Genomic DNA, 13568 nt, shown 5'->3' with positions numbered 1-13568 from the left:
AGCACGAATCATCCAAATCAAGGCACTGGTCATGGTCAAGGAAGAGAATGTACTTACAAGGAGTTCTCTAACGCTAAACCAAAAACTTTTAATGGAACTGGGGGAGTCATTGCACTAATGCAATGGTTCGAGAAGACCGAAACGGTCTTCGAGATCTGCTCATGCCTAGAAGCAAGCAAAGTCAAGTTCGCTGCTTGCACTTTCGTGGATCGAGCCCTCACTTGGTGGAAAAGCCATGTGAATTCAGTGACGCTCACTGTCACCAACGCCATGAGTTGGGACGATCTAAATGTTCTACTACTGGAAGAATACTGCCCAAGGGGCGAAGTGCAAAAGCTGGAGCAGGAGCTCTGGAATCTGAAAATGACTGGGTCTGACCTAGTCACCTACACAGCTAGGTTCAACGACCTCGCTACACTGTGCCCTACCATGGTCAACCCAAAATCAAAGAAGGTTGAAAGGTACATTTGGGGGTTGTTACCCCAGATTCAAGGGCATGTCCTAGCTTCCGGCCCTGTTACCTACAACAGCGCTAAACGCCTGGCTCAGCGACTCGTCGACCACAGAGTAAAACCCAGTATCATTTCAACAACCGCAAATCCACCTAGGGAGGCTCAGGGCCAGAGTAGGCCTTGGAACAAAAGGAGGGGACAAACTCTCCAGGAAAACCCCAAGAAACAACAAGTAATAGCGACCCACGCTATGACTGTACCTGTGAACCCTGCCCCCATAAGCTCATATAATGGGAAACTTCCTAAATGCAACCGATGCAGCTTCCACCACCATGGTCCTTGCCCTGACCTTCAATGCACCAAGTGTAATAAGAAGGGACATACAGCCCGCTATTGCAAAGGGCCAACCCAACCATCCGTCCCCACTACTAATACCGGGGTAAGCTGCGCCTACTTTGAGTGCGGAGACACGGGGCACTACCGCAGGGACTGCCCAAAGGCAAACAACCGGAATACCGACGGAAGGGGACGAGTTTTCGCAATGGGACAAGATGAAGCCATTGCGGACCCTACTGTTGTTACGGGTACGTTTCTTCTCGATAACTCGTATGCATGCATTTTGTTTGATAGTGGAGCGGAAAGGAGTTTTGTGAGTCACGACTTTAAAGGCCTGCTAAAATCAATACCACAATCATTAAGTGAACCATTCATAGTAGAAATGGCCAACGGGAAAACCGAAGGCACTAAGGAGATATACTTAAACTGCACCCTAACTTTAAACGATGATCCCTTTTTAATCAACCTCATGCCAGTCTCGATTAAGAGTTTCGATGTCATCATTGGCATGGATTGGCTGAGTTCTCATCATGCGGACATTCTATGTTACGATAAGGCCGTTCGCCTTAATCTGCCAACCGGCGAAACTTTCATTGTCTTGGGCGACAAACCAAGTACCACTCTTCCTATCATCTCAAGTATCCAAGCTCGGAAATGCCTACGCAAGGAGTGTCACGCGTTCTTGGCACATGTTGTAGATGTGAAACGCGAAGTCCAAGACATCAAGAGTGTGCCCAACGTACACGATTTTCCCGACGTTTTTCCCGAGGACCTTCCGGCAATACCACCTGCGAGACAAGTTGAGTTCCGAATCGATCTAGTTCCCAGAGCTACCCCAGTAGCCAAAGCACCCTATCGATTAGCCCCGACAGAGATGCAAGAGCTATCCAGCCAACTGAATGAACTACATGGAAAAGGATTCATCAGGCCGAGCTTCTCGCCATGGGGAGCACCCATACTGTTCGTGAAAAAGAAGGATGGATCATTCAGAATGTGCATCGACTACCGAGAACTCAACAAACTTACCATCAAGAACCGACACCCCCTACCCCGAATCGATGACTTATTCGACCAACTCCAAGGAGCCAACTACTTCTCCAAGATCGATCTGAGGTCGGGATATCACCAGCTGTGAGTCCTGGAGAGTGATATTCCCAAGACGGCCTTCCGAACACGATACGGACATTACGAGTTCGTAGTGATGCCATTCGGACTAACCAATGCCCCGGCCGTGTTCATGGATCTAATGAATCGGGTATGTCGTCCATTCTTGGATAAATTCGTGATACTATTCATAGACGACATACTCATTTATTCAAAGAATAAAGAAGAGCATGGTCAACATCTGAGGCAAGTTTTAGAGACGTTACGGACTGAGAGACTATATGCAAAATTCTCAAAATGTGAATTTTGGATTAGAAAGGTGGACTTCCTCGGTCACGTGGTCAGCAAGGAAGGAATCCACGTGGATCCATCAAAAATCAAGGCTATCAAGAACTGGTCTGCGCCAACTACACCAACAGAAATTTGCCAATTTCTAGGTCTTGCTGGTTATTACCGAAGGTTCATCCAGAATTTCTCCAGCATCGCAAAGCCTCTTACCGCCTTAACCCAGAAAGGTGTGACCTACGATTGGGGAGAAAAGCAAGATGCTGCATTTCAGACTTTGAAACAGGCCCTTTGCAGTGCGCCCATCCTTTCTCTCCCAGAAGGGACCGAAGATTTTGTGGTGTATTGCGACGCTTCGAAGCAAGGGTTGGGCTGTGTACTAATGCAGAGGGGAAAGGTTATTGCATATGCCTCACGACAACTGAAAACGCATGAGGTCAATTACACCACTCATGATTTAGAACTTGGGGCGGTGGTCTTCGCTCTTAAAATCTGGAGACACTACCTATATGGTACCAAATGCACTATCTTTACAGACCACAAGAGCCTACAACACATCTTCGACCAGAAGGAGTTGAACATGAGACAACGACGTTGGGTCGAATTGCTCAACGACTACGAATGTGAGATTCGCTATCATCCAGGAAAGGCTAACGTCGTGGCAGATGCCCTTAGTCGTAAGGAGTACTCTGGCCGAAGAGTGAAGTCATTAGCCATGTCAATCCATTCGCACCTGTCAACACAAGTCAAGGAAGCTCAAATAGAGGCCCTGAAACCCGAAAACGTGACAGGTGAGACCCTTAGGGGAATGGACAAGAATTTAGAAATCAAGAGTGACGGAGCACGCTACCTCATGAACCGAATATGGACGCCCAAGTTTGGTGGACTTAGAGAGGTAGTTATGAGCGAGGCACACAAGACTCCATACTCCGTACACCCCGGGTCAGACAAGATGTATCAAGATCTCAAACAACTCTACTGGTGGCCAAACATGAAAGCAGAGATCGCTACATATGTGAGCAAGTGTTTGACTTGCACCAAGATCAAAATAGAACACCAGAAACCCTCAGGACTACTCCAACAACCTGAAATTCCTTAGTGGAAATGGGAGCAGATTTCCATGGACTTCATAACAAAACTGCCCAAAACTCAGGGTGGCCAAGATACTATTTGGGTAATCGTCGATAGATTAACCAAGTCCGCTCATTTCCTACCGATCAAGGAAACTGATAAAATGGAAAAGCTATCGAGAATCTACATCCAAGCGATCGTACGACTCCATGGAGTGCCAATGTCTATCATCTCGGATAGAGACAACAGATTCACGTCTAGATTCTGGCAATCATTGCAAAAATCCATGGGAACAAGATTGGACATGAGTACAGCCTATCACCCCCAAACTGACGGACAGAGCGAAAGAACGATCCAAACCTTGGAAGACATGTTGCGAGCATGTGTAATCGACTTTGATAAAGCATGGGATGTTCACTTACCTTTGGTTGAGTTCTCTTATAACAATAGTTATCATACTAGTATCAATACTGCTCCATTTGAAGCCCTTTACGGCCATAAGTGCAGATCACCTCTGTATTGGACGGAAGTGGGCGACACACAACTAGCAAAAGGTCTAGTCCCTGATAGCACCCTCACTGGTCCAGAGATCATCAGAGAAACTACTGAAAAGATCGTGAAAATACAAGAACGACTGAAATCCTCGAGGGATAGGCAAAAGAGCTATGCCGACAAAAGACGTAAACCCTTGGAATTTCAGATTGGCGATCGGGTACTACTAAAGGTCTCACCCTGGAAGGGCATGATACGCTTTGGAAAGCGTGGGAAGCTAAATCCTAGGTACATTGGACCCTTCGAAATCATTTCAAGGGTTGGTCCAGTAGCCTACAAACTCCGACTTCCAATAGAGCTTAACAAAGTACATCCAGTATTCCACGTATCAAACCTGAAGAAGTGTTTGTCCGGCGAAACACTTGTAATTCCACTCGATGAGATCGAACTAAATGAAAATCTTAACTTTGTGGAAGAACCCGTCGAGATCATGGATAAGGAAGTTAAACGAACTAAACAGAGTCGAATTCCAATAGTAAAGGTCCGATGGAATGCTAAGAGGGGACCTGAGTTCACGTGGGAACGAGAAGATCAAATGCAACAGAAGTATCCACATCTCTTCCCCAGCCCCTAAGACTCTTCTTTTGTATTAAAATTTCGGGACGAAATTCCCTCTAACGGGGGGATGATGTAACAACCCGCTATTTCAAGTTAGTAAAAACCGAGTCCTGTAACCTCTTTGAGAAAGGAATTAGAATATCATCGAAAAATGAAATATTCAAAAACTCTATTTGGAGTACACTATGTGGTAGTTATCGTCTTAAGGTTTCCAAACATATAAATAACACAAAAATCCGAGTTATAACGAAGAAGTTATGATCATTCTAAGTTTTACGACAAAAACCGGCAATACGAAGTTGCGTAAAAACGCAAAGTTTCAATAAAACACTTTCCGACCTTAGGTGTCTAAATGAAAGTCGTAGATACCGTTAAACTACAAACATGCATAAAAAGAACGCTCAAATCGGACATCGTATGAATAAGTTATGAATTTTTAAAGAAATTCCTTAATCACGTCATTTTAATAAATAAATAATAAAAATAATTCCGGAATTTGCCAACGGAATCTAAATGAAAGTTGTAGATCGTAGTCTCACCTTCGCGGGGATATAAAGAACGTCAAAAACGGAGTTCGTATGAAGGAGATATGAATTTTCGAAGTTTGATAAATAATTTATATATATTTTTTATTAAAACTTCGGTATTATCCGAAGGGGAGTCAGCGTCCTCATCCGAGGTATGCGCTGCGTACTCCTATACGCCTCGCGTACCCGAGGAACTTGGCCTCAAACCGTCCACGTCGCCCTATGCGAGGCATCCGACCCGCCCGTCCGACCCGCTGTCCCATCCGACCCGACTGCCTGAGCCGTCCCATCCGAGGCCGAGGCAGTCGAGGCTTCGGTTACGCATGACGTACGCGTACGCCCCGGTTACGAGGCCTCTCAGGCCCCCCTATAAATAGCATGCGAGGGTTCCTGGGAAAATGGCCAATTCTCTCTCCTTTTTCTTGCGTTTTACCTCGTTTTCCGTGCTCGCACTACCCCGAAGCCCTGGTCATTTTGTGCAAGTCCCGAAGGTCGATTTTTCTCCCGAGGAATCCCGAGATTTCCGAGGAAAATCCATTTCCCGAGACGAAACTCTGCCCGATTTTCCATCTTGCTATCTTCAAACTTTCAAGTGAGTTCATACCCCTTTCAAACACACTTTAAATTCATTTTAAATGCGTTTATACTCTTTTAGGGGGGGAATACAAGTAAACATACGGTTATTATCGTGTATTTTATAAAGTTTCACTTCACTTGTTTTATCGAATAAATCACTTGGAACTCATTACTATTATGGAAAACTCTTGTCATACTTTGTGTGCATTAGACTTATACAAAGTATATAACGATTTCAAAGTACCTTTCATTGCTAAGTCGCTCTATACATTCTAAAAACTTATGATTTTGCTTTGTCAAACATTGTGAAAAAGGATAAACTTTGCATAGAAAACTATCACTTTAATACGGGCTTAGTTGAGAATCCATGAGACGTGTATATCTTCAAACGTTACTTTTCTTTATTAGAAAGTAATGCTGCAAGTCCTGTCTATAACCAGAGTCTCCCGTTCAGAGAACGTGTCAAATGTGTATAGATCTATATGGGAAGTCATGATCCCGCACCCTGACTGTTAGCTACAGTCCGTCTTTTGGGGTGACAGTTGTCATAACGCTGCGACGCCTGAAGAACGTCGTCGTTATAGGCATATTATGTTTAGTATGGTTATAAAACTCATCGGATATACAATTATTATGGTATTATGCTTTTATGAACGAGTAGCTATTAAAACTATTCTTCATCTAATAAATGCGATCTTCGTATAGTTTTACTATATAAAACTATGACACAACTTTTGAGAACGTCGGTTTCTTGCGATTTTCGGTCTTAGAGACTGCCATTTATGTTAGGAAAATAAGGGTTTCTCCTGCATACAAACCAAACAACTAATAGGAAAATAAGGGATTTTCCTGGTGCAATTATTTACAACTTATAACACGAACATTTATATGCATTTCATACTTTTATAAGAAAATAAGGGTTTTTCTTGGAAAACACAACAACTCGTATCTCAACCATTAGGGAAAATATGGGATTTTCTGGATCTAATACATTCACTTTCAACACAACAAATCACAACTCTTTACATTTGAAATGCTGTGTTTTCTGGAAAATATACACCCATTTTGGAATGGCATCCAATTTTTCTAAACTACTTATGAACTCACCAACTTAATTGTTGACACTTTTTCTTTGAAATAACTTGTATTCTCAGGGAACCGCTAAGCAGGTTTGGGAATCAACTTTTGGGATTAACGCGCTGGCATTAATTACTTCTTTTGGATGATGTTTATGTATTTATCTTTTGAACATGTAATGAATACAATTATGTAAACATCTTGGAAACTTTAATATATATGGTGGTGTGTACTTTCCTTTCTATGAACTGTTATGATACTGAATATGACGTCCTCCGCCCCCGAACGTTTCCGCCGTTCTGGTTTGGGGGTGTGACATTAGTCATTACTGAAACGATGGTAACGACATGCTTGAATAAAACGGTATCAATTACTAGCTTCTTGGTAACCTTGTGACTTTCCCTGATCCAAGCGTGTGTCTTATGCTTCCGGTAGTATATGCATCTACTACATTTCACACCTACTCATATTCATCCCAAGTATTGTCTCGCAGTTTTCCAAGTCACCATGCAAGAAAATCACATAACAGTTTAACACATCAGATAACAAAACGAATGCTTTATTATTTCTTGAAACTATTACATAGGTGTTCAAGTTCACCCTAGACTATGCCTCTAATAGGCTACATCATATGATTCTATCTCTTTGGCTACCTCATAAATCGATCTTCGAGTATGGGTTCCTCATCCTTGGTTGCTCGCGTTGTTTTCCACTTCGTCGAGGATCATGTGGAATGCCCTTGGCCTTGGTGGCTCGTTTTTCTTTGGGCAATTTCTAGATAGGTGCCCCTTGCATCCACATCCGTAGCATACCTTATCATTATGTGTACAATCCTTGGAATAGTGATCAGTCCTTCCACACTTGTAACAAGTCACCTCTTCGTTGCACTTCCTGAAGTGTTTCTTTTTACACTTCTCGCACCACTTAGTTTCACCTCCTCCTCCTCCTTCAGTCTTTGAGAATTTCCTTTCTTTGTTGGATTTTGAAGATTCTTCACACTTCCGCTTCTCTCCTGCCTTATCTTTTTCTAGACCTTTTTCTCTTAGCTGGGTCTCTACGTTCTTAGCTCCCCTAACAGCTGTTTTCAAGGTAGTTGCCATTTTGACCATTGGGCCAAAGTCAGTGGGTAATCCGTTAGCAAACCTATCAATCTTGGAGAGTTCATTAGGAACTAAGTAAGTAAATAGCTTCATCCTCTCTGTGAATGCGGTGGCATACTCATCAACACTCATCTTCCCTTTCATCAGGTTCTGAAACTCGTTGTTTAGGTCTATCAGATCTATCTCTGAGTAGTACTGCATTTTCAATTGTTCCAAGAACTCTTCCCATGACATCCTTAGGGCTTCTCCTCGTGGCATCGTATCTGCTAATAGGTTACAAGACTCCAGTTTTCAGTTGCCTTACTGTGAAGACAGTCTTCTGTTTCTCACTACAGTTGCAGATCTCGAACACCAGCTCCATCTCAGAGATCCAATCCATAATCTCAACCGGCTTCAGGCTTCCTGAGAGACTCGGTGGTTTCGCACCAAAGAAATTCTTGTACATTCGCCCATCCTTGTCGTTTCTCCTCTCTGGGCCATCCCTTTGTTCACCTTGAGTTCCCACTTGACTCACTTGGCGGTTGTAGTTCCCTTCCTCCGATTGCTCGGGAATCAGCTCGGGTTGCTCAGTGGGCATAGTAGGTTCGTCCCTATTCGACATCCGCCTCATTTCTTCCCTTTGTTCAGCTAATAGGTTCTGAGTCATGGCTTGTACTCCAGCCATGGTGATTGGCTCGGGTACATCTTCTACTATGACAGGTATTTGCTAAATCACTGGGGGTTGATTCCTATTCTCATTTGCATTCATGTTTCCGCTACGGGTCCATGCCATCTTGATCTATACACCGAATAAGGTGAATCTAGATCTTTATTTAGGATTGACATTTAAATCATCCTTATCACTCCGAAACGTTTATATGCTAGCTCTAGTATCGTATTCGTACGTTTAGAATCCTAAACACATAAGGTTTCCAGATCCGGTCGGCAACAGACCATAGATTCGATCAAACTATAGCATAACAAATCATTTTGCACGTAAAAGCAATTTAGGCATCATTACTAAAATAAGCTAGTGCTTGTGTCTTGTAGAGGTTAAATTGTAAAAGTCGAATTGTGTGTTTGTTTAGTTTTGCATTTTTAGTTATTTTACTAAGTCAGTTTTATACGAAGCATATTGTAATAGACTTAGTATACTTTTTGTACACTCAGGTTCCCTATAAATAGGGACTGGGGATAGAAGTAGAGGATAACTTTGGAACTCAAATATCCTTTCTGCTTAACTCTTGTAATCAGTCTTTATCAATATAAGATCTGATTAATATTTACTCTTCGTGTTCTTACTTTTCAATCACTCAAATCATAATTGCTTTCATAATCTCGATAACAATTCTCTTCAATTGGCATCAAAGCAGGATTCAAACTGCATCGATCTGATTTTCGTGTTAAAATCATTTGCTTTTTGAGCAGTAACTTTACTCAAAATTTTCCGCACATTTTGGTTTTTGAAAATCAAATTTGATCTTCAGATTTAAATTGATTTTTTTTTTTGAAATTTTTAGTCGAGTAATCGATTAGCGATTTGTGATCAATTCAGTTGATCAATTCTCAAATTCATCAAGTTTTACAAGCTTTCTGAAATTTTTTGTGTTCATAAATGGCGAACTTCAATATGAATACTATGACTTCCTTCTCTCACTTGCTTGGTTCCTCAACCAAAATTTCGATGTTAATTCATGAATACTATGATCAGTGGGCTGACAGAATGGAGGATTACTTAAATGGAATTGATGAAGAACTTTGGAATTGTATTGATGGAATAGTGCAAGCTCTTGCTAATGTTCAAGCAATTGGACCATCAACTACATCTGCTGAAGTTGCTGAACAACAAAAACATTTGAAGAATAATGAAAAGAGGTGCATGTGGGAACTAAGAGGTGCTCTACCTCCTGTGGTTTACAATTACATCCATAGTTGTAAAACAGCCAAGGAGATCTGGAACACTCTAAAAGAGAAGTATCAAGGTAAGGAAAAGATGAAGATCAACTCTGTGAAGCAATGCCTAGTTGAACTGAAGGAATTCAGACAAAAGGATGCTGAAACTCTTGAAAATTACTATGATCGTCTGAATGAGCTTATGTTTCCCTGCAATAGGTATGGAATCACTAGGTCTCTCATGGAGCTCAATTTAACTTTCATCATGGGTCTTCGCAAGGAATGGCGAAGCGTAAGTATGATGATTAAGAATCAACAGAGTTTTGATACAACTCACTTGAATGATCTCTACAATCAGCTGAAAACACATGAAAGTGAAGTTTCAGAAATGTATGAAGAATCAAAACAAAGTATTGGAGGTCCTTTAGCTCTTGTTTCAAAGGTATCAGAAGTTGATGTTAATGAAAAATATGGTTCAGATAATGAAGGATTTTTGATGAACTCTGATGATGAAGCTATGGCATTTTACTCAAATAACAGAGTTAAGAAATTTTTCAAAAAGCCTTTTAATACAAAAGGAAAGGCTAGTGATGCGAAGAGTGGAGTCACAAAAACTAGAGGAGAGGAGAGGAAGAATATGGAGAAATCTGATGAGAAATAAAAAGATGCGAAAGAAGTGAAGAAGCTGAAAGGTGACTCAGGAATTTATTGTCACTACTGCAATGGTGCAAATCACTTCACAGCCGATTGCATGTTGCGAAAGAAAGAAGAAAAGAAGGAAAAAGTTAACGAGGAAGCATACTATTCAGAAAAGATTGAAGAGTTGCGCGCTATGACAAAAGGAGTGTCTCTAGTTGCGAAGGGTGAATCTGATGATGAAGAGAGTGGAACGTATCAGATCTGGTCTTCAGGATCTGATGACGAAGAAATGAGGCATCCTACACATGGAGCTATGTTCGCAAGTTTTGAAAATTACGAAGAGGATATTTCAGGGAGGTGCTTCGTATCCAAATCCACGGACAAATCACCCATGACCACCAAGGTACGTGCTATACTTGAATCTTTTAATATTCCTTTATCTGCTTATGATGCTGAAATCACTTCATTTGATGATACTGTGGCTTATTTTGATTCTGTTATTGTGTCTGCTAGTACTGAAGCTCAAAATTTGAATATGCAACTAGGTGAGACACGAAAGGAATTAGAAATAAAAAGGAGCAGAGTAGAAAAACTTGAATTACAGATCAAAAATGTAAATTGTGATAGGGATAATCTTACAAACGATGTTAGGTTGTTGCTAGCACAAAGGAATATATACTGTAATTCTTCCAAACAAATGTATGCAAAATTAACTGCTTTACATCATTCTTCTGACATTAGCAAAGAACAACATAGGAAACTTTTACCTTTTCTTGAATATGAACGTGAAAAAGTTGATGTTGTTTCTTTTGATTGCGAAAGCACAATTGCTCATTATGACAAAATACGTGATGATAGATATGCATATGGTATTGTCAAAATTGATGAATTCTTGAATGCTGATGAGTTGGTTAACATTGTCAATGAAAGTTTGACAAAGAATGAACAAGTGAAAATCTTAAAGAAAACCGAAACCTCGACTCTTGATTCTCAACTCAATTATGCTGATGCCAATGACAATTCAGACAGTGTGAGTGAGATCAGTGAAATCGAAGAGGAAGAAGAGGTTGATTGTTCTAAATTGTCAATCATTAATATCAGATCTAAGATCAAAGGTAAAGAAATTATAGTTGATTCGATAGTAGAGGATGAAACTGAAAAACCCTCTACTTCGCAACATTGTAATTTTGATAATGTGGAAGTTGAAAGTTGGAAATCTGATGACACTAATGAAAACAAAGAAGATGTGAAAGATTCACATGAAATACCTCCACGAGTTGTGGTTGATCAAGTGTTTAAAAATACAAAAGAATTTGATAAAATTTTAAATGACAAAGGCGCACATTATTTGGAAACCAACACTATGGTATATCCAAATTTTGTATGCACTGATAAAACCATTTTTCCAAATCAAGTTTTTGTCACTACTGGGAATGCTGAGAAAATTCATCCTGAATTCAACAAAATGATTGAAAAAGATAATCAAAGATCAACTACTGAAGGTTTTTTCGCAAATCAAAACACAGAAGAAAACAATTTAACTCAAAATTCTTATGTGTTTCAAAAACAAAAATCATCACAAAAATGGGTGGTTAAAGGTGAAAAACCAAACAAAGTTTTTGAAAAAGTTGAAAAACCAAAGGCTAAAGTGAAATTAAATTCTCATGAATTCAAATTGATGGTTGGAAATTATTCAACAGAAAATAATGTTTCAAAAAGAAAAGCAAGAAAAGCAATCTTTTGGTAAGTTATGTCTAATGATAAACCAAAAGTTGAAAAAGAACAAATTTCAAAAACAACATCATCAAAATTTCAAAGCAAAAATAAACAAATAGATACAAGTTTTCACAAACCAAAATTCTGTTGACAAAATTCCATATGTTCGCAAATATGACAAAAATCGAAAATTTGAGACTTCGCAAAGATTTGTAAATAATCAAAAGTTTCAAAATGTTGGCAAATTCACGAATACTTCATCAACTTTGAAAAATTCAACTCAAGCAAAAGTGAAATTTTCACCAAAACAACCAAATTTTCCAAATCCTTTAGTCTCAAAACCGACTAAAGTTTCGTATACAAAAGGAAAATATGATGTAAGTACAATCAGTTGTTGGCTTGAAGGGAAAGGAAGACAATATCAAAGTGGGAAGTTTTCAGAGCAACAAATAAAGAATGCATTTGACAAGTTCGCAAATAACTCTTCCACTGCTAGTTCACCATCTCATAATTCGCAAGTTTCGGTTCAAAAATGGAAACCAGTTATCAAAGTTGCGAATGTTGTGAAGAATGAGATTACAATCAATGGAAATCCAAAACTATTGAACGACTATATTTCAATATCTAGATCTGATGGTGTTGATATAGTGGATTCTGTCACAAACAAAGTGAAAACATGGTTTTTAAATTCAAAGAATTTGTTTCATTTTACTAATGATGGACCCAACAAGTCTTGAGTTCCTAAATTTTTTCAACAAATGCAGGTGATATGTGACGAGCAATATGATGCGAAATGGTATATTGATAGTGGTTGATCTCATCATATGACTGGAAGAAAGAAAAACTTGCGAGATTATAGAAGCTTGGAAAATGCAGGAGTAGTCAAATTTGGGAATAATCACAAGTGTCAAGTGAAAGGCTATGGGAAACTCACAAATGGACAATTCACTGTTAACAGGGTTGCTTATGTTGAAGGACTTCAACATAACTTGATTAGTGTGTCACAACTTGTTGTGGGTACTGGAAATCAGGTTATATTTAATGAAGAAGGAAGTATCATTTCAAATGCGAAGACAAATGAAGTACTTCTCAAATCCAAAAGATATGGTTATATGTTCACACTGGACATCAAACCAATCGTGGGAAAACCTGCTGTGTGTTTACTATCAAAGACATCTAATGATGTCAGCTGGCTTTGGCATAGAAGATTGTCACACTTGAACTTTCGAGGTTTACCTGTACTAAAATTTGACAATGATTCTGTAATGACGTAAATTTTAAAACCAATTTTTCATTTTTACAAACATTAAAAACATCGAGTAATAATTTAGATTCCAATGTAAACAATATTGTTACGACCGATTACATAACAAAGATCACAAAAATAGATTTCCTCGAGTGTGTGTACGATCACGCTGGTCCCTTCCCACGGTCCTCGCTAGTAACTAAAACACATAACAAAACAACTGTAAGCATAAATGCTTAGTGAGTTCCCCTGACTTGCCGGTCCATATGTCTCAGGGGACTTCCGTCCCGACTAGGTGAACCTTCCGGTACTACCCACGTCAACCTTACGGTCCATATTACAATGCCTTCCGGCCCATAACATATTCGCCTTCCGGCCCATAACGTAATGCCTTCCGGCCCATATCAAGCATATCATACATGGCACATATAATGATTAACATATCACACAAAATGCA

The sequence above is a fragment of the Lactuca saligna genome, chromosome 6, assembly GCF_052625555.1.
Source record: "Lactuca saligna cultivar CGN05327 chromosome 6, ASM5262555v1, whole genome shotgun sequence".
Taxonomy (NCBI): Eukaryota; Viridiplantae; Streptophyta; class Magnoliopsida; order Asterales; family Asteraceae; genus Lactuca; species Lactuca saligna.
Note: the sequence above shows the minus strand (reverse complement) of the source record.